The following is a 27,732-nucleotide window of genomic DNA, read 5'->3' as shown; positions in this document are numbered from 1 at the left end:
CCGCGGAGCTGCTCCCCAACCCCTCCGAGGTCCCCAGAATCTCTCCTAGCGCTGCCCGACTGGCTCTCCCTCCACTGGCCAGGGACCTCCTGAGGGGCTTAGGAACTGTTCCTGGAGGATTTAGGGAAGGTGCGTGCGTGGGGGGTGGGGGGCCTTGGGGAGGAAGGCATAGGGGGTCCGTTTCTTCTTGCCCTTTCCACACATAGCCCGCTCTTTTAGGGTGCGCTGTCCCGGCCGGTGCGCGCGGAGGCGGCGGCTCGCCCGTGGATTTTTGCGCACCTGGGGCCGGGCGGCCGGCTTTCGGGCCCCCACCTCACAAGGGCAGGGTGGGAAACTCAGTTCCTCAAGATTGCGCTTCTCCGCGGGGAGAGCGAGTCTGACCGGAGCTGGCTCCCGGCTGGTCGCCTCTGGGGAGTTTGCGGCGCCCCACACTCGGGCAGCTCAGGCGGGCAGAAGCCAGCTGGTCGCCCCCGCCCCCCCCCAGGTCGACACCGTCCCCTCAGTCCGGCCGGCGGCTGCCAGGGACGTAGGTAAGAAGGCTCTCTGCGGTCCGGCCGCCCCGCCAGGTGGGGGGCGCAGCCTCGCCTCTGCCGGAGCCGAGCGTTTGCCACCCAGGGTCTCCAGCGTCCCGGTGCGCTCCGGGACACAGCCCCCGGAGCCCCTGGCCGCTCGCGCAGCTTAGGCGCGAAGTGTGCTTGCGCCCGGCGGGGCAGTGGGGAGCCAGGGCGGAGAGGAGAGAGGCTGCGGCCAAGGGGAACCTCGGCCCCTGCGGGCTGCCCGCCCGCGCCGGCTCCTCTCTGACCTCCGTTAGTGCCCCTCCTGTCTCTCCTCCGCCCCTTCCCGCCCGTCGCCCCGACAGCAGGCCAAGCTGGGCTCGGGGTCCCCGGCGGAGGACGTCTGCGCCTGCACTTGTTGCGGAGCGAAGGAGCGGCTTTTGGAGAGGCGGCTTCCGCACTCCCCCGGGCCGGCGCGCGGCAGCAAGTCCCCGCCACACTTTCCACGGGGGCTGCTGGCCTCGGGAGAGTGATCTGCTTACACGGGACACGCGGGGGGAGGAGACGGGAAAAGTTCAAGTGGCTCGGGGGAGTGCGCGTGTGTCTGTGTGTGTCTGTGTGGTCTGTGTGTGTCTGTGTGTGTGTGTGTGTCTGTCTGTGTCTGTGTGGTGTGTGTGTGTCTGTCTCTCTGTCCTCTGTGTGTGTGTGGTGTGTCTGTCTGTCTCTGTGTCCATGTGTGTGTCTGTCTGTCTATCTCTGTCTGTCTCCCTGTCTCTCTCTGAGTGTATCTCTGTCTCTGTGTGTGTGTGTGTCTGTCTTTGAGCGTGTCTGTCTCCCTGTCTCTCTTTGAGTGTGTCTCTGTCTCTGAGTGTGTCTCTGTCTCTGAGTGTGTCTCTGTCTCTGAGTGTGTCTCTGTCTCTGAGTGTGTCTCTGTCTCTGAGTGTGTCTCTGTCTCTGTCTCTGAGTGTGTCTGTCTCTGTCTCTGTGTGTCTCTGTGTGGTGTGTGTGTCCGTGTGTCTGTCTCTGTGTGTCTCTGTGTGGTGTGTGTGTCCGTGTGTCTATCTCTGTGTGGTGTGTGTGTCCGTGTGTCTGTCTCTGTGTGGTGTGTGTGTCCGTGTGTCTGTCTCCCTGTCTGTCTCTGTGTGTGTCTCTGTCTCTGTGTGTGTCTGTGTGGTGTGTGTGTGTGTCTGTCTCTGTGTCCGTGTGTGTCTGTCTCCCTGTCTCTCTCTGAGTGTGTCTGTCTCCCTGTCTCTCTCTGAGTGTGTCTGTCTCCTTGTCTCTCTCTGAGTGTCTGTCTGTCTGTCTCTGAGTGTCTGTCTGTCTGTGTCTGTCTCTGAGTGTCTGTCTGTCTGTGTCTCTGAGTGTCTGTCTCCCTGTCTCTCTCTGAGTGTATCTCTGTCTCTCTCTGTGTGTGTCTGTTTCTGAGTGTGTCTGTTTCCCTGTCTCTCTTTGAGTGTATCTCTGTCTCTGAGTGTATCTCTCTCTGAGTGTTTCTCTGTCTCTGAGTGTATCTCTCTCTGAGTGTTTCTCTGTCTCTGAGTGTGTGTGTGTGTGTGTGTCTGTCTCTGAGTGTGTGTCCCTGTCTCTCTTTGAGTGTGTCTCTGTCTCTGAGTGTGTCTCTGTGTCTGTCTGTGTCTCTGTGTGTATCTGTGTGGTGTGTGTGTCTGTCTGTCTCTCTCTGTGTGTCTCTGTCTCTCTGTCTCTCTCTGTGTGTCTCTGTCTCTGTGTGTATCTGTGTGGTGTGTGTGTCCGTGTGTCTGTCTCTGAGTGTATCTGTCTGTCTGTGTGCCTGTCTCCCTGTCTCTCTCTCTCTGTGTCTATCTCTGAGTGTGTCTGTCTCTGTGTGTCTGTGTGTCTGTCTGTGTCTGTGTGTGTGTCTCTTTATGTGCGTGTGGGTTCCCTCTGGGCTGAGAGGGTGCCGGGTCAGTAACTCCAGCGTGGGACGGGAGAGCAGAGTTTGGCAGGGAATCCCCAGGCAGCAGCAGAGGGTTCTAAAAGTCATAATTTAAGAAATATCTATATTAGAGGCGCTGGTGCTTGGGAAGAGCCTCCGCCCCAGTGGCGCTCCTTGGGCCTGAAAGACTTGTCACTGGGCGCCTTCCTTTCTGAACCCCGGGAGCGGCGCGTTGCCTTCCCCGGATCCGAAATGCGGACGAGTAACGCAGGTTTCCCCAGAACATCTTGCGTTTCTGTTGATTTCTGCGCTGTGTAAGGGACTCTTACCTCCCACCCCGCCCAAGCCACTAGCCCTTAGGGAGTTAACAGCTTAAATGTCAGCACTAACGTAACGCGGGTCTGGCTCGTCAGCAAACAGTGTGGGCTCGGGCAAAGGCGCTTCACGTTTCTCCTCCGCCGTTTCTTCCTTTGTAAAGTGAGAAGGTTGGACTACATCCTTTCCGAGGGCCCTTTCAGCTCCCAAATGTGTGAGCTTTGCTTTGTCCAGATAACAAGAGGGGAAGAGGAGGCTGATTTTGTAATAAATGCTCCCAAACCCGAATTTAAATGAATAGTAATAAGCTGGTTGCTTCATAGGTTTGTTGTAAAAATTCCACCTCCATACATCCTTGAATCCTTTCCCTATGCTAACTATCTTGTCTATCTTAGCAAACTTTTACTGTGGAAACCAGATGAACTTTGAGTCCGAGAGAAGTGAATTTCTTCTTTTGTTGTTGTTTAAAGACTCCTGGAGAGATTTAATTTCAAAAGCTAAATCCATTATCAAAGTAGAACGGAAGAGGCTGGTACACTTAACCTTCTACTATTCATCCTCTGCTCCTCTTCCCCAGTTTCCCAGTTTGCATTTCAGAATTGATGGAGTCTTGTCATATTGTTCTAAGACTGCAAAATCTTTCTTTACAGAACTTTAATGTCTGACCCGAGAGCATGGCAAACTTGGGGTTGCAACTTCAGGGTCTTAATTCCAAGACAGTCATCCTTTGCTTTCTTGCTTTTTATTTACCAAGTATATGCATGGGTAATTTTCTAGCATTAACAATTGCAAAACCTTTTGTTCCAACTTTTTCTCTCCTCCCTATCCCCTCCCCCAGATGGCAGGTTGACCAATACATGTTACATATGTTAAAGTATAAGTTAAATACAATGTGTATACATATTGTATTTAATTTATACTTTATGTATACATGTCCAAACAGTTGTTTTGCTGTACAAAAAAAATCGGACTTTGAAACAGTGCACAATTAGCCTGTGAAGGAAATCCAAAATGCAGGCGAACAAAAATAGAGGGATTGGGAATTCTATGTAGCAGTTCATAGTCATCTCCCAGAGTTCTTTCTGCTGGGTGTAGCTGGTTCAGTTCATTCCTGCTCTATTGGAACTGATTTGGTTCATCTCATTGTTGATGAGGGCCACGTCCATCAGAATTGATCCTCATATAGTATTGTTGTTGAAGTATATAATGATCTCCTGGTCCTGCTCAGTTCACTCAGCATCAGTTGATGTAAGTCTCTCCAAGCCTCTCTGTATTCAGCCTGCTGGTCATTTTTTACAGAACAGTAACATTCCATAACATTCATATATCATTATTTATTCAGCCATTCCCCATTTGATGGGCATTCTCTCAGTTTCCAGTTTCTGGCCACCACAAAGAGGACTGCCACAAACATTCTTGCACATACAGGCCCTTTCCCTTCTTTAGTATTTCTTTGGGATATAAGCTCAGTAGTAGTACTGCTGGATCAAAAGGTGTGCACAGTTTGATAACTCTTTGAGCATAGTTCCAAATTGCTCTCCAGAATGGCTGGATGTATTCACAATTCCACCAACAATGTATCAGTGTCCCAGTTTTCCCACATCCCCTTCAACATTGCACATTATCTTTCCCTGTCATTCTTGCCAATCTGACAGGTGTATAGTGAGAGATATCTCAGAGTTGTCTTAATGTGCATTTCTCTGATTAATAATGACTTTGGAGCATCTTTTCATATGGCTAGAAATAGTTTCAGTTTCTTCGTCTGAGAATTGTCTGTTCATATCCTTTGACCATTTATCAGTTGGAGAATGAGAGCCATTCTTTTCAATTCTCTATATTTCTCTCCTTAGGATCATAGATCTTAGATTTAGAATGAGAAGGTTCTTAGAAACTCAAGTCCAACCTCTTCCTTCATATAGATGAGGATACTGAAAAACAGAGAAGTAAAGTGATTTGGTCAGGCTCACAAGGCTAGCATCTCTGGTGGAATGGGAATCCAGGCCTTCCTGACCCCAAATTTAGCATTTTATCTGTTTTACTATTTCTTCTTCCTTTCTAGCAAAAACAAAACAAACCCCCCCCAAAACAAACAAAAATTTAAAAAACAAAAACAAACCCCACTTTCACTACATGGAGGAATGAAAAATGTCACATGAATTCTAAATTTGTTTGAGAATTTCACCAGGAACTGGTACTTTCTTGTCGAGAAAGTTGAGTGCCTGCTACAGACCTAGGAATATGTTAAGTACTATTTTTGAACAAACCCTCTTTGTTTTGTCAAATGAGGAAAGAAAAACTAATTTGTAGAGAAAATTAAGTTCTTTTTTTAAAATTTTAAGCAAGATGTTATTGATGTAATTTAAAAAATTCCCCCAATATTCCTTTCCTTTCCATAGAACATTCCCATATAATGATATTTTAAGACAAAAACAGCAAAAGGAGGAAAATCAGCATAACTGATCAATATAGCAGAAAAAACTGAAAAGATATGCAATGTACTTCTGTGAGCTTTTCATTTCTGCAAAGAAGTGGGGTAGGAGTATCTGGTCATCTCCTTTTGAGCCATTCTCGTTCTTGGTATTTTTGCAACGTTAACTTATAAACAGGAAGAATAACCTGGAAATTTTTTTTTATTGCTGTAATTCTTGTGTGTTTATTTTGCATCCATTCATGTAGATCATGTAGATCGCAATAATCATTTCTAAATGCACAGTCATATTCCATTGCATTCAATCACCACAATGAGTTGAGCCATTCTTTGTTTCCAATTCTTTGCTCTCACAAAATGCTGTTATAAATGTTTTGTTGTATATATCAGTTAACTAGAGTTATTAAACTGTCTCCTGGGTACTGTGGAATTTTGGGCACTGTGCATTTTTCGGGTATGCTAGTAGTAGAATCTCTTGGTCCAAAAGTATGAATATTTTAGTCACTTTATTTGCATAATTCCAAATTGCTTTCCATTACAATGGAAAAATGATACTGATACAAAGCTCCATCAATAAGGTACTAGTGTATCTATCTTCTCCCCTGCCCCAATATTGGCTATTCCCATCTTTTGTCATTTTTGCCAATTTGCAGGATATGAGGACTACTTTGATTTGCAATTGTTATTAATGGCTCCAAACATTTTTTTACATGGTTGTTAATACTTTGCAATTCTTTGAAGAGCTGCTTGTTTAAATCCTTTGGCCACTTATCTGTTGGGTAATGTTTTTTGGTCCTATGATACACACACACACTCACGCAGAAATATTGCTTATATATCTTCGATGCAAAGCCCTTTTTAGAGAAATTTGGCACAAAGATTCCCCCCTTTCCCTTCCCCCCCACTTGATTGCTTTCCTTATTCTAAGTGCATTACTTTTGTTTGTGCAGAAACTTTTCAGTTTGAAGTGATCAAAGTTGTCCATTTTATCTTTGTAATTGCTTTTATTTATTTATTTTTTTGGGGTTATGAATGCAGGAGGAAGAAAATTCCTTTTTTTTTTTTTTTAAAGAAGCTAATTTCAATGACTATACAGAATATAGTCGAAGAAAAAAATTTCTTAGCCATCTTAAAAATTTAGCCAAAAAAATTTTTTTTAAAGAGCCCAGATTGGAGGGAATTGATAGAATGAAGTTTTAGTTGTTCACAGAATCACAAATACTGTGCTTAGAATCTGTATGAGATTTGCAAAACATTGAGGTTTTGTTCTAACCAAAATTTCTCAATCTCAAATCCACATAGCTCAAGGAATATAATTTTTTGCACTGTAAATGTTACTGCTGTCATGGGGAGAAACAAGTGTAGCAAATAAGCTCTCACTTAACTCTTCCAGAGCCAGTTGCACTGGGTTCTCAGGAGTTGGGAGGGGTGGGATTCTCTTTTCAATACTACTATTGGCTTTAGCTGCTATTGACTGTGTTTCCCCATCATTAAGGGCTGATGACTTACCAAGAGATAGTTGCTAGAACAAATGTATACACACTTTCCCCTCAGTACCTTGAGCATATTCTTTCTCCTACCCCGCCTCAGTGAGATCCCGTAAATGTTTCTCACCCTATAAAAAAGAACTGAAAAGAACAAAAATGAATCATGAAAAGAAAAGGAACTGGTGATTCTGGAGAGAGAAATCAGAGATCTACAAAAACTATTCATACAAAGTTAGGTGATCTGGTTATCATGGGAGCAGTAGTCTGGAAAGAATTGGAATTTTAGGGTGTTTAAAAGGCCATTTCCATCCCCCATGACATTGTGATCACAGTCTGTTTTAACTTAGGAGAGAGTCCAATCATGGACTCTTTGGTTTCTCTAACCAGCTGTAGCACGATGAAAGTTTTAATATCTATGATATATTACAGTTATTTGTACTCGTCAACTCATCTAGTAGGATGCGAGCTCCCTTGAGGAAAGAGACAGGTTCTTTCACTTTTAGGCACATCATAGACAATGCTTCGACTTTAGAAATGTTGCTGGTATAAATGTAGTTGAATTCAATATTCATCTCATACTCGTGGACCTTTGCTTTGAAAATGCCATCAGAAAAAGCTTTGATTTTTCCATTGCTCAACTGCTTTTGTTGTGCTGAGTTCTGTGGTATACAACTGGTCAGACTTTGACCCAGTCATCTGGTGGTAAATGCCTGGAAAATATTCTAAATTATTAATTGTTTGAATTTTGAAATCCAGAAATCTGTGGATGGGAAAAGGATTGGGTTTCTTTTGTCCCAGCACTATCAGGTTAAATTTAATATACATTTTGAAGAAATGTAACCAAAGGCCAGCTAGGTGGGGCAGTGGTTAGAGTAGTTGGCTTGGAGCTAGGAAGATTCATCTTCCTGAGTTAAAATCCAGTCACTTAATCCTGTTTGTTTCAGTTTCCTATCTAAAAAGTGAAGTGAAGAAAGAAATAGTAAACCATTCCAGTGTCTTTGCCAAGATAACCTCAAAAGGTGTCATGAAGAATTGGACACAATGGGGAAAAATAAATGAACAATCAAAGTTTAGGGTTTCATATATACTGCCTTTTTGTGTTTTATTTATCAACACATTTATATTTCTTGATTACAGGATCACATGATTTCAGGTATCAAGCTGCAAATGACCTCATAAGCTACCCAGGTCAAACACCTCATTTTTTTGGGGGGGGGTTGTTTTGCTCTCAATCAAAAAAAAATTCTGTTTAAAAGTAAAGAAAAGATCATTTCTACATACATTGTAGAACAAAAAGATTCTGAAACTTTGAATTTTTTTCACATTTTAAAAAAATTACTTGATAAATTCTACACATTTCTTTAAAAACTTTCCTTTTCTGTTCCTTCTCAACTTCTGTCCATTAGAAATTATTTTGCTAATCTTTTCTCTATAACGATGGGATTGCATAAAAATCAAGCAAAATAAATCAACACAGTGGATTTTATTTTTCAAAATTAATTGTCAGTTTTTGCACCTGAAGGCCAACATTGCCCCTGTCAAGTGGGTAATGTGAATCACCACATGTACTCGATTTATTGATTGACCTCTTAAATCTTTCAAAGTTGTTCTTCATAGTTGATGCCTTTGTATAAATTGTTTTCCTGGTTCTGCTCTTTTCACTCTGCATCAGTTCATATTAATCAGAATTTTAAAAATTTCTTTTGACTTTCCCCTCCCATCATTTTAATGTACCATAATTTTTCAGCTATTCAAAATTATCCACTTCTCCTCCACCAGCTTAGATTCTAGTTTGTGGATTTTCTTTGTTCTTCATCCCACCCACATCTCTTCCCTTTTTAGAATCAGAAAGTCTATTGGCTTTAGGAATACATCCTCCTTAGTATTATACTCTTTTACCATCTTTTCCCCATTACCCAGATTTTTCCCCAATTAGGTTGATGCATTTCTACAATAAACTGTGTGTGCATTTAACCTTATGGTCTGTTCCAAGTGAGAATCCATTTTCCTAATGCTTTCTCTCCTACTCTTAGTTCATATTTTTGTATATTTTCTTTCTCACATACCATAATTATAAGACTATCAATCATCTTGGCTTCCTTCCTACATTAGCATGTATGCCTTTTGCCCTGCCTTTTCTTTCTATTCTTTAAAGCCTCAAAAAAGAGACAATTTATCCAAGTATTTTATCCCATTTCTAAATTTAATTCCCTTAACAGAGTTAGATTTGTGGGGGGTTAGAGGAGAAGGATTTGTTTCTATGCAATTTCTATTTTAACAATGAAACATGGAATGAATATTATACTAGGTTAATTTTTAAAAATCAAAATTTTTTTCAATCAATGAAAACCCGTTTTCCCCCAACATGCCCTGCTCTTCCCCCATTCTCACTAAAAAGGAAAGGAAAATTTAACCTCTGCAATACCCAGGGTGATTGGGCAGGAGATGAAGATTTTTTCTTTTTAACCTTATATTCTGTATTTAATTGGCTATTTTAATTTCTTTTTGAAGAGTTTTTAAATTGCAGTTTTTATGTTCCATGAATGCTCATTGCAATTTCAAACTTTGAATCTGGTTTAGGCTTGGCCTTTGAGTTCTAATATAGTCTATTTTCTGGGAGACTCTTAAGTTGAGAAACAGCTACTGATCTGAATTGTGGAGGGAGTTTACTCAGCTCAGAGTTCCCTACACGGATGAAACTACAAGTCTGATTGAAAAAAGGGATAGTGGTGGAAAATTAAGACAAAGAATTCCAGAAAGTCTGGAGTGGTGAGCACTAATAATTGGGTGGATTAGGGAGGGATGTAGGGAGAAGGTGGCTCTTAGCTGATCTTGCCTGAAAAATGGGGAATCTGAAAGGTGAAGGTTGAGGAGGCAAGGGCCCATTAAAGACATAGGAAAAGGCTGGCTCAAGTGTGTAAGGATAATTGTCATGGCAAATGTGGGGAGCAGCTTTTGCATTTTGGAGGGATATGAAATTTGGTTGGAAAGAAGGGTCTGGAGCCAGACTTTGGAAAACCTTCAAATGCCAAGAGCCCATTAGATAGGTAAGAATTACTTGGAGACAAGACTGGCTTCTCAAAGGAAAAGGCTTTATTGTTGTGTAAAGTGGAATGATACCAAGCAGCATCAGGGGGCTGGTTGGTTGGAGGGGGGTAATTTGGAATGGGTACTTGGAGGAAAAGGCAGGGCTAGGGGCAGGATGTTTACTCTTGCCCATTCCTCAGACGATCTCAAGGGGATGTTTATTTCCTAATCATTGGCTAGATTTTGTGAAAAAGAAGAAATAGAAAAATGTAGCAGGAGACCCAAGCTTCTCCATATCCTGTTTACCACAACCTAAGCCCCCTGCACCTATCCTGCTAGACAATTACAATTTGTTTTTATGCCCTCTGCCCTTAACTACAAACAAATGAGCTCTGCTGGAGCCCATTCCATAAGGAGTTTGTATTTGATCACAGAGAGAAAGTGGAAGTTTCTGAGCAGAAGAGTAAAATGGCAAGCCCAGTAAATTAAGGAGATGATTGTGGCAGCTGTCCAATGAGTGAATTATAGATGGCAGAGCCTAGACAGTGGGAACCAAATTAGGAAGCTATGATGATGTTCCATTATGGTGGTGATGACGACAAGGCAGTCCATTTATCACTCCCACAGCAGGTTTTCCAAACTTTTTCATTTTTCCTAAAATCTTCCATTTTTAGGCATCCCTCTCTTCATTCCCCAACCAAGTTGAGAATCTTGCCACATATTTCATTGAGAAAATTGAGACCATCAGGAGCTCTCTTTTCCCCTCTTACTCACGTTATTTCATTCAATGTCTTCTCTTCCTATCTCTTGTTGTCTCACAAAAAAGTAACTGTTCCTTCTCAAGCCTCTCCACATGCAGCCTTCATCCCATTCTCTCCTATTTTATTGAGCAAATTGTCCCTTTTATTTCCATTCTGTCACTGATGTGCAATCTATGGCATCTTTGGCCCTCAATCACCCCACCATCTCCTGCCTTTATTCTTATTGCTAAGCAACAAAACCTGGAAAAAATCATGAAATCCATGCTCACCTGTGTCCACTATATATTGGACGGAGCCCTCAATCTACAAAGCTATTCTTCTGAATCTCTGTAACTTTTTTACTCTCCAACTCACCACAGCTTTTCCAAACTTTTTCAATTCTCCCCAAAGTTCTACCCCAGCAGCCTCTCAGTTGAAAACCTTGTCTCATATTTAATTTGAGATAATTCGGCAAGAGCTCGAGCTCCCTCTCCTTTCCTCCTCATTTCCCAGTCCCAGGATGCCTCTGCCTTCACCCATGTCTCACATAATGAGGTGGTGCTTCTTGCCAACTGCTCTGCATTCACATTTCATCCCATCTCCAGTCTGTCAAACTCACTCCCACTTATCTTCACTCTCTCCCAGTCTGTTGGCTGTTTCTCAATTGCCTATGAACATGTCCTTGTTTACTCATCCAAAAAAATAAACAAACAAACAAACAAATAAATCTGCTTGGGGCAGTTAGGTGGTGCAGTGATAGAGCACCAGCTCTGAAGTCAGGAGAACCTGAGTTCAAATTTGATCTCAGACATTTAACACTTTGTGACCCTGTGTTACCCTGTGTGACCCTGGGCAAGTCACTTAACCCCAATTGCCTCAGCAAAAAAACAAAAAATAAAAATCTGCTTTCTGGCTATCATTTCCTCCCTTCTGTAGCTAAACTAAAGAAGGCTGCACCCAACAAATGCCTCTATTTCTTTTCTTACTCAATTCTTAACTTTATACAGTCTGATGTCCAAAGTAATTCATTTGGAACAATTCTTTCCAAAGTAACCAATGATTGAGTCTCAATTGCTGAATCTAATGGCCATTTCTCAGTCTTTCTCCTTTTTGTCTGCCTGGCAGCCTTCGGTGTGATTGATCACCTTATTCTCGATTCATTCTTCTCTCTAGATTTTTATGATATTGAGTTCTTTCCTAGATCTCTTGCCTATTGGGCTCTTTCCTAGTCTCCTTTGCTAGAGCTTGCTCACCTGCTAAATTGGTATCCCACAGATCATCCTTTCTGCACTCCTTGATGCTTTTCCCACTAACATTTCATCTCCTGTGTTTTTTCCTGTGTTTTTTCGTGACCTTTTTTCCATTCCTGAAATGTTTTCTCTCATCTACCCTTCTTCATTCAAGTTAAAGCTCTGATTCTCCCTTATTCGAGAAATCTTTCCTGGTCTAGTTTTTTCAATGCTGGTGATTTTCCCTTTTGGAGATTTTTTTCCAGTTTCTTATCGAGACCTGATATGTACATAGTTATTTGCACACTGGCTTTCCCCTTCCTCCCTATTAGAGTGTGAGCTTCTTTTTATTTATTTATTTATTTATTTTATTTTTAATTTATTTTTTAAATTTTTAAAAATTAATTTTAATATTTATAACATTTTCTTTGACAGTATATATTAATAGGTAATTTTTTTTTTACAACATTATCCATTGTACTCCCTTCTGTTCCAAATTTTTCCCCTCCTTCCCTCCACCCCCTCCCCTAGATGGCAGGCAGAGTGTGAGCTTCTTAAGGGCAGGGTCTGATTACCTTTCTTTGTATTTAGAGCTTTGAATAGTGCCCAGAATATAATAATAATCTCTCTCTCTCTCTCTCTCTCTCTCTCTCTCTCTCTCTCTCTCTCTCTCTCTCTCTCTCTCTCTCTCTCTCTCTCTCTCTCTCTCTCTCTCTCTCTCTTTTAAATTGCTAAGGCATTTGGGGTTAAGTGACTTGCCCAGGGTCACACATCTGGGAAGTGTTAAGTGTCAGAGGCCACATTTGAACTCGGGTCCTCCTGACTTCAGGGCTGGTGCTCTATCCACTGCTCCCATAATAAGCTCTTCTTAAATTCTGATATTATAGAGACAAAGATGAAACAGTCTAGCTTATATTCTACAGAGAAGATACAGTACCTCTACAGTTAAGCACTATGTAACTGAGGAAGAACAGAACAGAGGAGGATTGGGAAAGTACCCAGAGTGGATAGCTTTCAAATAGAGGCTTGAAGGAACTAAGGAAACATGACAAGAAGAGAGGAGGGAGGGCATCTACTGGGCTTAGTCAAATGCACTGAGGCAAAAGATGGCAGACCAAATACAAAGAATGCTAGTCATCCAGTTGGCCAAGAACAGCGAATGTGTGCAAAGAATATTGTGAAATAAAGACTGGTGAGCGCCAGATTGTGGAGAACCGTAACTGTCAGAGAAGAGGCTTTGTATTTGATCATACAAGCTATGGGGAGCCACTGAAGATTGTAGGAGAGGAGAGTATCACTGTTAAATCTTAAGACGATTTCAGTGATCGTGTGGCATATGGATTAGAAAGAAAGAAACTGGAAGGAAAACTTGGGCAGGAAGTAACAGAAGACTATTATTGTGACCCATCTGAGAGATGGGAAGGATCAGGACTATGCTGGTGATTGTGGATAGAAAGAGTGAAATGGATGGGAGAGATGTGGAATGCATATGACTCGCAATGGCAATTAAAGAAGAATAAGGTAAAGGAAAGTCTGGGGAAGTCTGAGGTTACAGACCTGAGTGACTTAGAGAATCATGGGGCCTTTCATAGAGAAGGAAATGAAAGTGAGAGCATAGTTCTTATCCTGCTGTCGGTGCTTAATAATCATTTGTCAATGAATTGATGTTGTTGAGTTTAATCAGCGGGAGCTGATTGGCTTTTTTTTTTTTTTTTTTTTCTTTGTGCCTCTGCATTTACTTTAGTGACAACCTTAGTTTTGATAGAAGTTATACAGAGCACAGATCTTGTCATGCAGTTGGAGCTTAATAATGGCTTGTCAGTGAATCGATGTTGAGATTGAACCAGCGGGAGCTGACTGGCTCTTTTTATTTCTTTGTGCCTCGGAATTTGCTTCTGTGGCAGTCTTAGCTTTGACGGAGAGTATAGAGTGATACTGTGGATACTGTTGCTAGCCTAATAACGGTGTAGCCGGGCCCGCGGGCCCGCTGCTCTGTTTGCTGTGGGAGCTGGGCCCGGCTCAGAGTCCGGACCGGCGCGGGTCCCGCCTGCCTCGCTCGCCCGCCGCTGGTTCTCGGCTCTCTCTGCCTCCCTGGGCCGGCGCGCGCTGGCCACCGGCCCGCAGCTCACCTTACAACAGCTGCGCGGCTCCGCTGGCACCCGAGCTTCTGACGTGTCCAGACCGGCCGGCTGCTGCCGGGACAAGCACTCCTCCGCCCGGCGGAGCCAGCTCTGGTCCTGTCCTTGTACACCACCCGCTGCTTATAGCTGGAAGGGGTGGCTCTCCTTGAGGAGCAAGCAGTGCAAAGGATGCCGGATGCTCCGCGAGGCTGCTTGGAGTCAGCCCTCCTTCGGCCGCCCATCTCCTCCGGGATCTCCTCTGTGACACAGTCTCTCTGTAGCCCACTTCCTGCTGCATAAAAGCGAGGCCTTGTTCTCCATCCCTTCACTTCCGGAGCTTCTGAACATCAATTTGGGACTGTCAGTTATCATTTAAGGGGGGGGGGGGGGAGGAAGATTTAAGTCGGGAGACCCAGCCATGAACCTCCTTCGGGACTGCTGTGAGGCAGCTCTAGCAGAAGCCCCCTCTGAGTTCAGGCTGGATTTTGGAGTGAAATGAGACCATTGGGAGTCATTGTGCAGTTAACAAAAGAAGGTTTTCTTTGCCATAACCCAGCCAGGACGTGCTAAAAGATACAGTGGATTTCGGTGCTTTCTCTGCTTACAGGGAGGGACATAGAGAAGGGCTCATGGTTTTCAGGAATCCAGAAAGAGTCTGAATGCTCATCGATGGAACTTTCTACACCCAGAAGTGACCCGGGACCTCCGACACTGCGGTTCAATGTTGTCTCTTTTTAGGGAAAACTAATTCCTAAGAATAACGGAAGGAACCTGTGCCTCCCATTCTGGAGTGCAGGGAAGTGGGGAAAAGAAACCCTGTAAATATCACTCTCACCACAGGGCCCCGCCAATTTTCAGTGTTTTCCTGTTAGATAGAAATTTTCAAGCACATTTTCATGTGATAGGAGTGGAAGACATCATAATGCTGGTTCTTTTTTCTTTTTTTTTAAAATATGGATTATCAGCTTCGTGTAAACCTCTAGTGTTATTGAAAGCAGTGAGTGGTCTCCAAAGTGGGAGCTGGCAGTCTGAGCCGAAGGAAAGGTCTCACGGGAGAGTGAGAAGATGGATTGAAGATAGGCTAGCCATTCTTTAGGTTTTTCTCCAACTCAGTGGTATCTCCCCAAACCCCCTGGATAAATCTCTCTCTACCCCTCTCTCTCCATGTCTCTTTGCAAGCTGGCTTGGCCCTCAGGGCCCTTTAGGGTATCTGCAGGTACCACTGGGGAAAATCATGCCCCAGGCTCTCTCTACCTCCTCTGTCATTTTAGAGCTGGGATCCTTCCTCTCACTTCTTCCTTATTTTGATTGGGACAAATGAATGATACTGGATAAATAGGGTTGAATGTGGCCAGTTCTTCAGCTGCAATCCCCCCTCTTAATCCCCCTAAATTTCCCTGTTTCAGAAAATGGTACCAACATCATTCTAATGATCAAAGTTCACAGTATCAGTGTATCTTTGACTCATCATAGTCCATTAGTTGACCTATTTTGTTTTTACCTTTATTTCTCTTATCTGCCTCCTTTCTAGACTCAGCTTGCCACCTTAGTTCAGGCTTTTACTTTTCACCTAAATTATTGCAATGACCTCTTATTTGGTCCCTTTCCCTCCAGTCTCTCTCATCTTAGTCTATCCTCCACACCAGTGGTCCTCAAACTTATTAAATAGGGGGGCCAATTCACTGTCCCTCAGACTGTGGGAGGGCCGGACTATAGTAAAAACAAAAGCTCATCCTCTGTCTCCGCCCTCAGCCCATTTGCCATAACCCGGTGGGCGGCATAAACGTCCTCAGCCCCCTGCATCTGGCCCACGGGCCATAGTTTGAGAACCCCTGCTCCACATGATTGCCAAAATGATTTTCCTAGAGTTCAGGTCTTTAACCATGACGCACGTCTCCTCAGGAAACTTGATTTTAGGCTCGAATATGATTTCATCTTTATCTCATATTTTAAAAATGTTTTATTTTTCTTGTTTGCGGCTTGGAATCAGAGATTCATCTTCATGAACTCAAATCTTGCCTCTGACACTTACTTGCTATGCAATCCTGGCCAGGACTCTTCATCCTACTTGCCTCAGTTTTCTCATCTGTAAAATGAGCTGCAGAATGAAATGGTAAATCCTTTATCTTTGTCAAGAAAACCCCCAGAAAGGGCCCTGAAGAGTCAGACATGACTGTAATAACTAAACAACTACAACAAAATTCTTGATGAAAATTCTACAGTGTCTATGATTATTATCACAGTAATACATGTAGATAATTCATATAAGTAAATGTAAGCTCAATATGTATTGATGGAATATGCAATCAATTTTTTTTTGGTGCCCATTTTATTGATGGTGTGATCTAAAAAGTTAATGTGCTCCTTGCTTCCATATCTGGTTTGTATAATGAATTTGGGGATGGTCAGATGTAGTGTGAGGAGCCTTAATGGAGGAAGTGTAGCTTCGTGTGTTAGCTGGATGACCCGTGTGTCCTTCCATTTTTTTCTTGGCTGCCATTCCTGAATCTGGACAATGAAGATACTGAATTTCATGACTCTCTTGCCCTTTCCAACTTCTGATCTATGATGTTAAATCTAGGGACCTGGGACGTAAAAATAGAGTCAAGATCTAGATGGATATGAGGTAAAGCTTCTATATTCCCAGCTGCGACCTGACATTTGGAATGCTTTGTCAATTGTTCCTTCAAGAGGAGTGATAAGAAATTCTAATGATCTGGCAGCTCAGCAACTGCATTCTTCTTATCCCTTCGTTTCACTGTCTCAATGAGCTTAAAAAATAAACAAAGCAAAAAATCCTCCAAATCAATTTGAAAATCAGTTTTTAAAAAAATGTTTGTTTTTGCTATTCCCTGTTGTCCAATCTAAAAAAGTAGTTCCCACCCCTGCGGGAGCGAATATTTCCTTGCTTAAACCATCTTTGTTATTTAAGAAAATTTGGAGGCCACTGTTAAGGAGCATAAAAACTTTATAAATTCATCTCTGTTCAATTCAAGTATCCATTAACCAGTTTTTTTTAAGGATTATAGAATTACAATAACTTTTATTTCCTGCATTTGATTCATCTGCAGCCTTTAATAGCAACACATAAATAACATTCAGCTCTGCCTTATTATACTTGAAGATCAGTAGGAGAAAATTTTCATGTCATTAAGTGAATGTACTTATTTAGTAATTTCAATCATGTATGACAACCTCAAATAGGATTTCAGGCATTCTTGGCAAATATACTGGACTAGTTTGCTGTTTCCTTCATTTTCATAAGAGGAAACTGAGTCAAATGGGTTAAATGACTTACCTATGCTCACACAGCTACTGTCTATGGTCAGATTTTATACTCATGAAGATGAATCAGAATTCAGTTTGGCACCTTACCCACTGAGCCACCAGCTGCTTCTTTTGTGATTTTTATTGTAGGAAAAGTTTAAAAGTTATTTAAATGTTTTTCTTTAAATAAAGTTTAGGACAACCATAGTAAGTGCTTGAGATTGATCATGTTTCTCTAGTGTTTGTGACCTGTGTCATAAGGTTGCTGGTGGGAGGGCAGAACAGCATAATTGCTATTATCCAGAACCTGAATGTCAGGAATACTAGAAAACTGATTCAGATGGAAAACAGCCCAGTGGAGCTGAAAGGACTAGTTTTGGGAGTCAAAAACCCTGAGTTCAAATTTCCATCTTTGCCATGTTTTACTATGTGATTCTGATCAACTAACTTCTCTCACCTCAGTTTCCTTCTCTGTAAAAGGCAGGAGTTGGATAAATGACTTTCAAGGTCCCTTTCAGTTCTAGATCTATGATCCAGGATTGGTGAACAGGAGTATTATCTTAGCATGAGAAATTATCTTATATGAGCAGACTGTGATGATGGCAGTATTTTCCAGCTTCTTGTACTTCCCCATTCTTGGAAGGGTAATTCTCCCTCAGAGAGATAGCTCTAATATGTCTGAAGTATTTGTCAGGTCTCCTTTCTTTGGTGTAAGTTTTTTTGTTTTTTTGTTTTTTAAATGGGATATTCCATTTTCATGAGCCAACCTTTTTGTGCTTCTCATTCTAAGGATACGTGAACCCTGAGCTCTCCTAGTCTCGGCTAAAAATACCCCTTTTGCCTACAGTTCAGCTGAGCTCTCAGATTTCTCAGCCTGTAGGAATCCCCCTGACTTAGGAATACCATAGTGGAAAGTCTAAATGTAGAAAATTCCATGTTAAAAATATAGCTGGGGAATCCCTGCAAGGTCTGTGTACTCAGCAAATCAAGTCGTATTACCATGGAGAAAGGAAAATTTCAAAGACATGCAGGGATTTGAGTTAATTTTGAGTTTCATTCAGCAGAAGGGCTTAAGTGGAGATTCTACTGGATCTCCTATTCTTGGAGAAGTGGGATTGGGGTGGGAGGAAGGTTAGGAGGAAGTTGTTTCTTTTTCCCTGGGCCAAGGCTTGGGAATAATTCCCAAATCCTTTGTGCCATCTTTGCTTTCTCCTCTTAAGCATAAAAATAAAACTGGACTATTTGTTAAAGCTGAGATGTGTATTTGAGTAATTAAATGGATCTGTAGATATTGGAATCTTTGGCTTCTGCATTCTTTTTTGGGTGTGAATTATCTTCTGCTGGTAGGGAAAAGGGGAGATTAGAGTCCCATTCAGTAGCAGAGCCCTTTTGATACTAACAGGCTGGGTAACTCCCAGGTTTTTACTTGATAGTTTTAAGGAATGTATTTCATTATTCTGCACTTTTTGTGTCAGTATAATATGAACAAGGGGGCAGCCAGGATGCTCTCTTTGGGATAAGAAATGTATTCTTTTCTGTGAGAAAATTTAAGTCATCTGTAGCTGGCACCCTTAACACATGGAATACAGTTCTTTGCATTCTAGGTAGGGATTTCTGTAGTGTTTCTACTTTCTTGCAGTCTATAATATCTTCCCCCATCCTCAAAACATTCTCACTTTCTCCATCCATCCTGAATATGTCCTATCTAGTGCTTTCTTTCCCTTTATGTGGCTAGACTCTTTGAGAAGACCTTTTATAACTAATACCTGTATTTTCATTATAATCTGGCTTCACAGCTTGTTTCAAAGTTCCCAGTGATCTTTGATTCCCAAATCCCATGTTTTTGCAATCCTCATGCTTTTTAAAAAATAGCTTTTTATTTTTCAAAATACATGCAAAGATAAAATTCAACATTCACTCCTACAAAACCTCATGTTCCATATTTTTCTCTCCTTTCTCCCCATCTCCCTCCCCAGACAACAAGAAGTTCAAGATAGATCAAACAAGTCATCAAACTTCTTGATCTCTACAATGTTGAATGAACAGCTATTGCCTTCTTGATACTCACTTCTCTCCAGATCCTTGCCGCATTTCTCTCTTTCCTGATTTTCTTTCTATAGGCAGATACTTTTCACCCTATTTTACTGGACTTTTGTCTATACTGAACCTACTAATCATGAGTATGTCCCAAACTTCTGTTTTGGATTCTCTCCTCTCCCTCTGTACTATTTTACTTGGTGATCTTTTCAGCTCCCATGGATTCAGTTATCATCTCTGTGATGATGAGTCTCGGATCTATTTGTCCAACTCTAATATTTTTTTTTCTGACCTTCAGTTGAGCATCTACAACTACCTTTTGGATGTCTTAATGGACATCCAGTAGAAATCTTTAAAAAATGAATTTAATCTTTTCCTCCAAAATCCTTCTTTCCTCCTAACTCACAGGTAACGGTTGAGGATGCTATATTGGACGAATGCTTTTAAATAAGTAACCTTTTGTTCTACTAATCAAAAGTTTTTCAAATAGCCAACAAACTGAATAGTTTTTTTTTAAATCTTTGTTTCATGTTAAAGATGGAAGTCTGTTCCTTATTAATACTCTCATTGATGATGCCTTTGTTGTTTGTATAGGTACTTTTCATAAGCATTTTTTGTGGTTGGGAAAATATGCATCACAGATCAGTGACATTTTTTCATTCAGCTTTCTTTGGTTGTTAGTTAGTGCTGAGATTATTTTGTGGAGCATCCCAGAATCAGATTTGGAAGTGGCTTTAGATATGATTGAATTAAATCTAATCATTTGCAAGTAAGGAACCTGAAGTCTAAAGAAGGAAATGCCTTGTTTTCAGGCGATCTTTCCTCATCCTACCAACTGCTTGTGTAATCATTTAAAAAAAATTATACTCTTGTGAAAATGTTTGTTTTGTTTCACAAATTAAAAATACATTTTAGAAAAGAATATTTCCACATCTGAGTTTTGCAACTAAGCAGAATTGGACAACATAAGGTTCAGAGGATGATTTCAAAGATGAATAAATGATTGAAGGAAAAGACCTAGAGGGGGAAAAAAAAAGTTAAAAGACTTTTGTAAGGCTAGAAACTAGAGAGTAGTTAATTGTCTTCAAAAACTGAAAGGTTTTTTATACAGGATAGTATCCAGCTGTTCTCAGCTGAGATGGAGAAAAGAATAAATTGAAAGTGTTTTTAAGTATAGGGTGAGGGATTTATGTTAAGAGATAAGGAATAATTTCCTGAAACTCCAAGTTGTTGAAACATTGGAATTTGTTTCTGAGAAAGATTGTGAGATCTTCTCTAGAGAACTGTAAGATTACATTCTTGCTTTTGGGCCTAGGTTGTTTTAATGTGGTGTTATCTGAAAATATAGACATGGGTTACATGATCTCTTACCTTGCCTTTCTATAAGTGTGCTTATTAAAGATTTGTTTAGGTAAAATTATTCAGTTTAGATAAATTTTCTTAAAAGGTGTTTAAGAAACACTATATATATATATTTTTAATAAAACAAAACAGACCTGCATTCAGTCTGGTAAACTGCGATTCTGGACACCAAAATAAGAACTTCCCTGAAGGGAATGGAGTAGTATCTTAAACATGAACTAAATTAAAATTAACAAAGCGTTTGGCTCTCCCATGTTTGCTTATGCTATCTCCTCTGTTAGTCCCTCTCCTCCAAAGCTTACCTTCTATGTGGCTTTTTGTCTTTGTATCCAGAAGCATTTAGCACAATGAATGTCTGAAGCATAGTTGGTGCCAAATAAATGTTTGTTGATTGATCTGTAAAATGAAGGGAGTTCAACTAAATAAGGAACTAGTGATCCTTTTTGTCTCATGGACTCTTGATAGTCTGGTGGAGCTTTGGGATTTCTTGTCCAAAAAATATTCTTAAAGGCATTAAATAAATTAGAAGGATTAAAAAACCAGAGATGAGTAAAAATAAAGATAGATTCCAGAGGATCTATGAACTTGGATAGGAAAATCTCTCTCAAATTATGAATCTTTGGACTAAATAATCTATAAGGTCTCTTATGCACTTCATCTGAGCATGGGACTAGAATTCATTTAGGGCCTTATCTTGTTTTGGGCTTTAATCATTCTGATACTGTTTTTGTTGTTGTTGTTGTTGTTTTGTTTTGTTTTGTTTTGTTTTTTTACAAGATTGTACTTCTCTTCTATGGTCTTCCTCAGTTATAGTCCTCCTTCTGCTTCCTACACGTGACTGATCAAAGTCTGAATTTTCATAACCTCAGATTCCCAAATTTCCTCACAGAAGCTTATCTTATTAATGTAGAATGCCACTCTCTTATTGCCTTTATCCATTGCTTCTTTCAAGTGTTAAATTCTCCCAGAATCATTTTCTAGTAAGTCCAATTCTAGCAAGTCTTAGTTTATTTATTGAAGATAAGGAATTCTTTTTGCTTCAGTTGAGGTAGTTACTTAAGATCTACAATGAAATCATAAAGTTTAAATAAGAAAAGTGTTAGGGAGTTTTTCTTGTAACTCCAAAAAGATGTGTGAATAAATTCTTCAATCAATCAGCTTAGAAGAATTGCTACTGATGATGGCAAGTGACTCCTTAGAGAAAATATCTTTTGGCTTTAGGAATTACTTGCACATTTATATATAGTGTTAGTTTATATATAGGGGTGTGTATATAAATATGTCTCTATATGTACAGATATAATACATATATATATATGTATACATATATTTATTATATGCACACACATATATGTATAAAAACACCATTCATTGCAATTTGGAAATTGGTGGTAGTTGGAGAAAGATTTAAAACAGTGCTTGTCACATGGTAGATGTTTTAATAAATTCTTCTTGACTTGAAGGAGACTCTTGTTTCTGTACCAGAGGGGAGCAAGGGACAGAGAGAATTCTCTATGTTCCCTCCTAGTACAGAGCCAAACACATGCACTTATACTTACATGTGCCAGTGAAGAAAGCAGAGATACTGGACAAGGAGGAGGTAGTGCATCTGTTGGAAGCAGACAGATGTACTAGAGAGGGACAGATAATAATAGTTAGCATCTATTTAGTACTTTAAAATGTTTCACATGTGTTAGCTTATTTAATTCTCATAACTGTACAAGGTAGCTGCTATTATTATAATTCTATATAGATGAAGAAACAAACTGAAAGAAGTCTTTTAAACTTAGATCATCAGGAAAGTGTCAGGGTCACATAACTAGTAAGTATCTGAGATGAAATTTGAACATGAGTCCTCTTGTTTCAGATCCAGAACTCTGTGCACTGCATGGCTTACATGCCTCTTATGGATATTCACCCAAGGAAAGCAGAGAACCAGCCATATGCTTCAAGATAGGGACAGTCCCAAGGGGAGCTTCATAAAGACTCTTTGGCTTCTAGGCTTTGTAGCAATTGTATTGCCTTTGCCACATATGTATCCTATACGTGTATCTCACTATTGCTGTACTCCACGCCTGAGCTCCACTAGTATCTGTGAAAGAATGTGCCTCAAGATATTTTGAGAAATGCATTTGTATTTACCTTTCTCATTGTGCCATCCTAGTAAAGATCTTTGTTAAAAGCTAAGTGATTCTCCTGGTGGATTGTTAATAGGAAGTATACCGATGGGGACTTCTGAGCTAAGAATACCCCGTACAAGTTACTCTCTGCAAACCCAGTTTTTGTGGGCGTGCTCTGATGACAACAGTTATAGTTCAAATTGGATTTTGGGACAAAAAGATGTACGCCACTCACTAAAGGAGACTTACCTTGCCCTAACAGCAAGCATATTCCACAAGAAATGATGGAATTTATTTTCAACTATAAAGAGTATAGGCTTTCTTTTCATAGAAATGTGGTTTATCAAAAATTTTATCATTAGAATTAGGTAACATGAGTTATCAGGCACCCACTAAATCTCTATATATTTGGGTCTTTTTCTGTCCCTAGAACTGGATTAGGGAAACCAGGGCCAATCAGGTCCAAGAGTAGTTTTGTCTTCTTTTAGGTAAAACATCCTCCATGCTGTAGGTGGGAGGAGAGAAACTCTATCCAGTAAATGCTGGTCCTGTCACACAAATCTTTGCATACAAGTTGGGGGATTATCCCAGAGAGACTAATACATGTAAAAAAGACCTCAATAAGGAAGGGTCCTTTTAAAAATATTGTTTTTTGTACAAGACCATTTGTTCTTGGGTTGTATTTTTATGGATTCTTCTATGTATATTGTTATATAAGTAAAACGAGTGGCTTGACTATTTGCAGGCTAAGTGCAGGGGAAAAACCCCCCAAAACATATGACTTGGAAAGAATGAAATCGATCAAAACTTTCATTTATGTAATATGGCCATGAGGAAGGAAAGCCCCCTACCATTGGGACAACGTGCTCCCCTGGGTGGCCAAAAATGTGAGTCATGGACAGTGTCATCCTTGAACTGCTGCTCCCTAATTGGTGAAGAGGAATTTTCTAGACTTGATTCCAGAGTCTAGTTTTCTAATCAGAGAAGGCAATGATTACCTTGGGGGATGACTCAGGAGTAACCTCAAGTTTGAGAATTTAAGATCTGACTCTTTAGTCAAAGAAGAGAAATCTCCTGCTCAGGAGAGAGAAATTTTCTTATTTAAAAATAGAAATGTGATGAAAATCATGTGCGGAAGACTAGATTCTAGTCCTGGCCCTAGCACTTATTAACTTACTTCCTGGGGGATCGCTATAAAATAAAGAAGCTTCATGAAGTGATTTCTTAGGGTGCTTCCAGTTTTGAAATCCTATGATGTCTATGACTAGTGAGTTGAGAATCTATCTCTTTTGACCAAGTGAAAAAAACGCTACTTAGTTCAAAGTCTAATAGTTTTCATTTCCGAATTGTATCATGGCATTCTTTTCCAGCAGTTGAACAGCTTCAGACATCTGTTGATGTTTTATTTTCCATCGAAATGTCTGAAATTGGTAGTAGCCGAATGCAACAATTAATCTTGTTTGCCTTGATTAGTTTCAGCTGCAGAAAGGTCCCTTATTTTGAAGCAACTCTTTTACTTGGCAAATCTGTTTGAAAAGTCACAGTAATCTGTTGTTGGAGAACTTATGGGTCAGTTAAGCTTGAAATATGTATTTGTGTTATATGAAAAATCAGTCTCCCTTTCCCTGACTTTCTCAATGCTTCTTAGCTTTACTTTGCCATCAAGTGTTTCTATAAGATTCTATTGACAGGATCCAGAAAAGTTTCTTTTTATGCAGGGGTTGATCTGGATCAGCTCTAAATTCCCTTTTAGCTTTGAAGTGCTATGATTTTTATTTTTATTTTATTTTATTTTATTTTTGAGGCTGGGGTTAAGTGACTTGCCCAAGATCACATAGCTAGGAAGTGTTAGGTGTCTGAGACTAGATTTGAACTCAGGTCCTCCTGAATTTAGAGCTGGTGCTCTATCCACTGCGCCACCTAGCTGCCCCTGAAGTGCTATGATTTTTAAATAGACCTAATATCATCATTGTTATCGGATGTCTTCATTCTCATCCTCATCATCACATGACATCCTAGATCTAGGTCCAGAAGAGATTTTAGAGGCTATCTAGTCCAAACTCTTCATTTTTGTATTTGAGGAAAGAGGTCCAGAGAAGACGTGACCAAAGAGCCCACCCACAGGTAGTGAACGACAGAGGAAACATTTGTACTCAGATTATTTTAGTCTCAAATGAATGATTTTCCCACTGTACTGTACTATGCTGCCCTTCAGCAAATTCAGTTATGGGAGATGGGGCAAATAGCTTTTCTATTTGTATTTCTAAATGCATTTCTATAATGCATTTTCTTAAACTCAAGTATTTTGGAACTCAAAGGAAAATTTTTACAGACATTTTGGTCAGACTACAAAAAAAGTGATTATAATAGACATTTTTATTACTTTTTGGTTTATATCTTTAAAATAATGACAGTTACATCATTGGAATTAGTTTTTAATATCCATACAATCATTGTAAACATTTCCATACTGATTATGTTATAAAAGAAAAATCAGAACAACAAAAACCCATAAGAGGGAGAGAGAGAAAAAAAGCAAACAAAAAATAATCCTTGGTGAAAATAGTATGTTTTGATCTTCATTCAATCTTCATAGTTCTCTTTCTGGATGTGGATAGCATTTTCTGTCCCAAGTCTATTGGAATTGTCTTAGATCACTGTGTTGCTGAGAAGAGCTAAGTCTATTATAGCTGGTCATCATATGATCTTGCTTTTAATGTGTACAATGTTCTCCTGGTTCTGCTCACTTCACTCAGCCTCAATTTGTGTAAGTCTTTACAGGTTTTTCTGGAATCGGCTTTGCTGATCATATCTCATAGAACCATAATATTCCATTATAGTCATATACCATAACTTATTCAGTCATTCCCCAACTGATGGGCATCCTCTCTATATTAGAAAAAATACTTTTATCAGAAACACTGGCTGTAAAATTATTTCCCAACTTTTTGCTTCCCTTCTAATTGTGGCTGCATTGGTTTTGTTTGTGCAATTTTTAATTTAATATAATCAAAATTATTCATTTTGTATTTCATAATATTTTCTATTTCTTGTTTGGTCATGAATTCCTCCTTTCTCCAAAGATCTAGAATGTAAACCATCCCTTGCTTTCCTAATTAAATTATAGTATCACTCCTTAACCTCATTGGAATTAGAGGCAAATTCATCTTCTAAAGAGAGACACAGAGTCTCATAAGCCACTTCTACCTAAAGGGAAAAGAGCATAAATGCTCTAATTGTCACATATGTGAAATAAGCCTGTCACATTTATCTTTCTCAGCTTCCCTCATGGAACCTCATCCCCCAATCAGTAACCTATAAAGCAACCGGATTTATCTTGAACATAAAGCATTCAGCTCAGGTTGTTTCACTTCTGAATAAAAGTAACTTTATTTTGAAGTGTGAACTGGGAAAATTTCAGTGCTTAGCAAAGGGAGCTTTTAGGTTTCTGGAGAGTTCCTTGGAGAGAGACACATGTAATAATTCCTTTTACCTTTCTCATATTTTAAAAACTTTTTTTCTTTCACTGTAGAGTATGTGAAATAGAAAGAAGAAAATATTGTTCTTCCTTCCACATTTAAATTTTTTATTGGTTAATTTTTTTGGGTGACAGCTGTGGAAAGAAGCTCAGGATTGGGAATTGCTTTATAAGGTACTTTGGATATTCAATGCTGGAGGCAATATACTGGAAGTTAACTTTGAAGAATTCCAATATCCTCACACACTGTTCTAATAAATCATGGTACCTTCACAACCGAAACATGAAATTTAAACTGAATGTTGGCTTTCCATGATATGACATTTTTGAACAGACTAAGGGGCACAGCCACCAATGACACTTGACAATTTTGACTGATGTCTTTGTACTTTAAAGTGCATCCATTCTGGGGATATGTGACTATGAAGTTTTGTGGACTACTTGATACCTTTGACTGTTACTTTTCAAAGGGGAAACTGTGGTCTCAGCTAAGGGATTATTGGAAGCAAAATCATGTTCTGGTGTGAAGCGAGGACTTTAGTTTAGAAAAATGCACAAGTTATTCAGACTGGCTGTGCTTCAGCTAAATGCCAGAAAACTGGATAAAAAGCCTTACTGAAAACCAGATGCTTGCTCCTTATTGCCCTTGGGATAAAAGAAAGCAAACAGTGCAACAAAAGACATTTGACTTCAGCATATTTTATTGATGGGTTTATTTGAAGACATGATAATATACAGAATATGTAAATACCTAGTTTAAGAGATGGCATCCCTTATTGAAGAAAATCACTTGATTGTTTTTAGCAATGTGTTAGCAATTAATTGAGAATAGCTATTTAAGAATTAATGATTGACTTTTTTTTTTAGATGATAGAAAGACAACTTTGCTTTCATGACCTCAGTTAGCTGGATCAATGCAAATCTGTTATGACTACTGGAAAAAAAAATCAGTAAAATTGCATGTCCTGGGGATGATTTGTCTGTATTGTAATCTGTGCATTTAATTCATCTCCCTGCCTCAGGCCTCTTTGCTTTCCGTTTCATCCTCCAAACAGATGCCAACTTGATATTCTTCTGATCATGTTACCCCCCCTGGTCAATGGCTCCATATTGCCACTAAGATCAAATCAAAATTCATCCATTTGACATTTAAAAACCTTTACAATCTAACTGCAACCTACCTTCCAAGTTACTTTATTCACAAAACATACTCCATGATCCAAATAAACAGACATATTTGATATTTCTCATAAAAACATTTTTAAACTGCTTTTTTCTTTGTGTTACTTAAGTTCAGAATGTTCTCTCCTTTCAATTGCATTGCTTGGAAACCCTTGCTCCTTTCAAGGCTCAATTAAGTTACTGTACCTGTGGAGTTGCTTTCTGTTCACTGACCCTCCTTCCAAAGTTTGTCTTTATTTTGTATTTTTCTTGCATTTTTGAAAATCATTGAATATAACTGCATTTCATTAGAGTTTTTTTTTTTATCTCAAACGGTGTGTGTATATGTGTGTATCCTCAGAACTTAGAATTAATAAGCTGTTTAATAATGCTTGCTTAATTGATTAGGAAAGAAACAACAACAACAAATGATTTTATTGTTGTGGACATAATCTTTACCAGAGCAGATTGTAATATAACCCATCCATGTCTTCTCATTCTATGTATTTTATTTTATTTTATTTTTTTTGCTAAGACAATTGGAGTTAAGTGACTTGCCTAGGGTCACACAGC

General features: G+C 39.9%; 1 protein-coding gene across 1 annotated transcript in view; it reads left to right on the top strand.

The window, feature by feature from the left end:
• Window positions 1-27,732, top strand: part of CORIN (corin, serine peptidase) — a 182,369-nt gene that overhangs the window by 266 nt on the left and 154,371 nt on the right.

This window comes from Sminthopsis crassicaudata, chromosome 6 (genome assembly GCF_048593235.1).
Source record: "Sminthopsis crassicaudata isolate SCR6 chromosome 6, ASM4859323v1, whole genome shotgun sequence".
In the NCBI taxonomy this organism is placed as follows: Eukaryota; Metazoa; Chordata; class Mammalia; order Dasyuromorphia; family Dasyuridae; genus Sminthopsis; species Sminthopsis crassicaudata.
The sequence above is the reverse complement of the archived record's forward strand: the minus strand, read 5'-3'. Positions and strand labels throughout refer to the sequence as shown.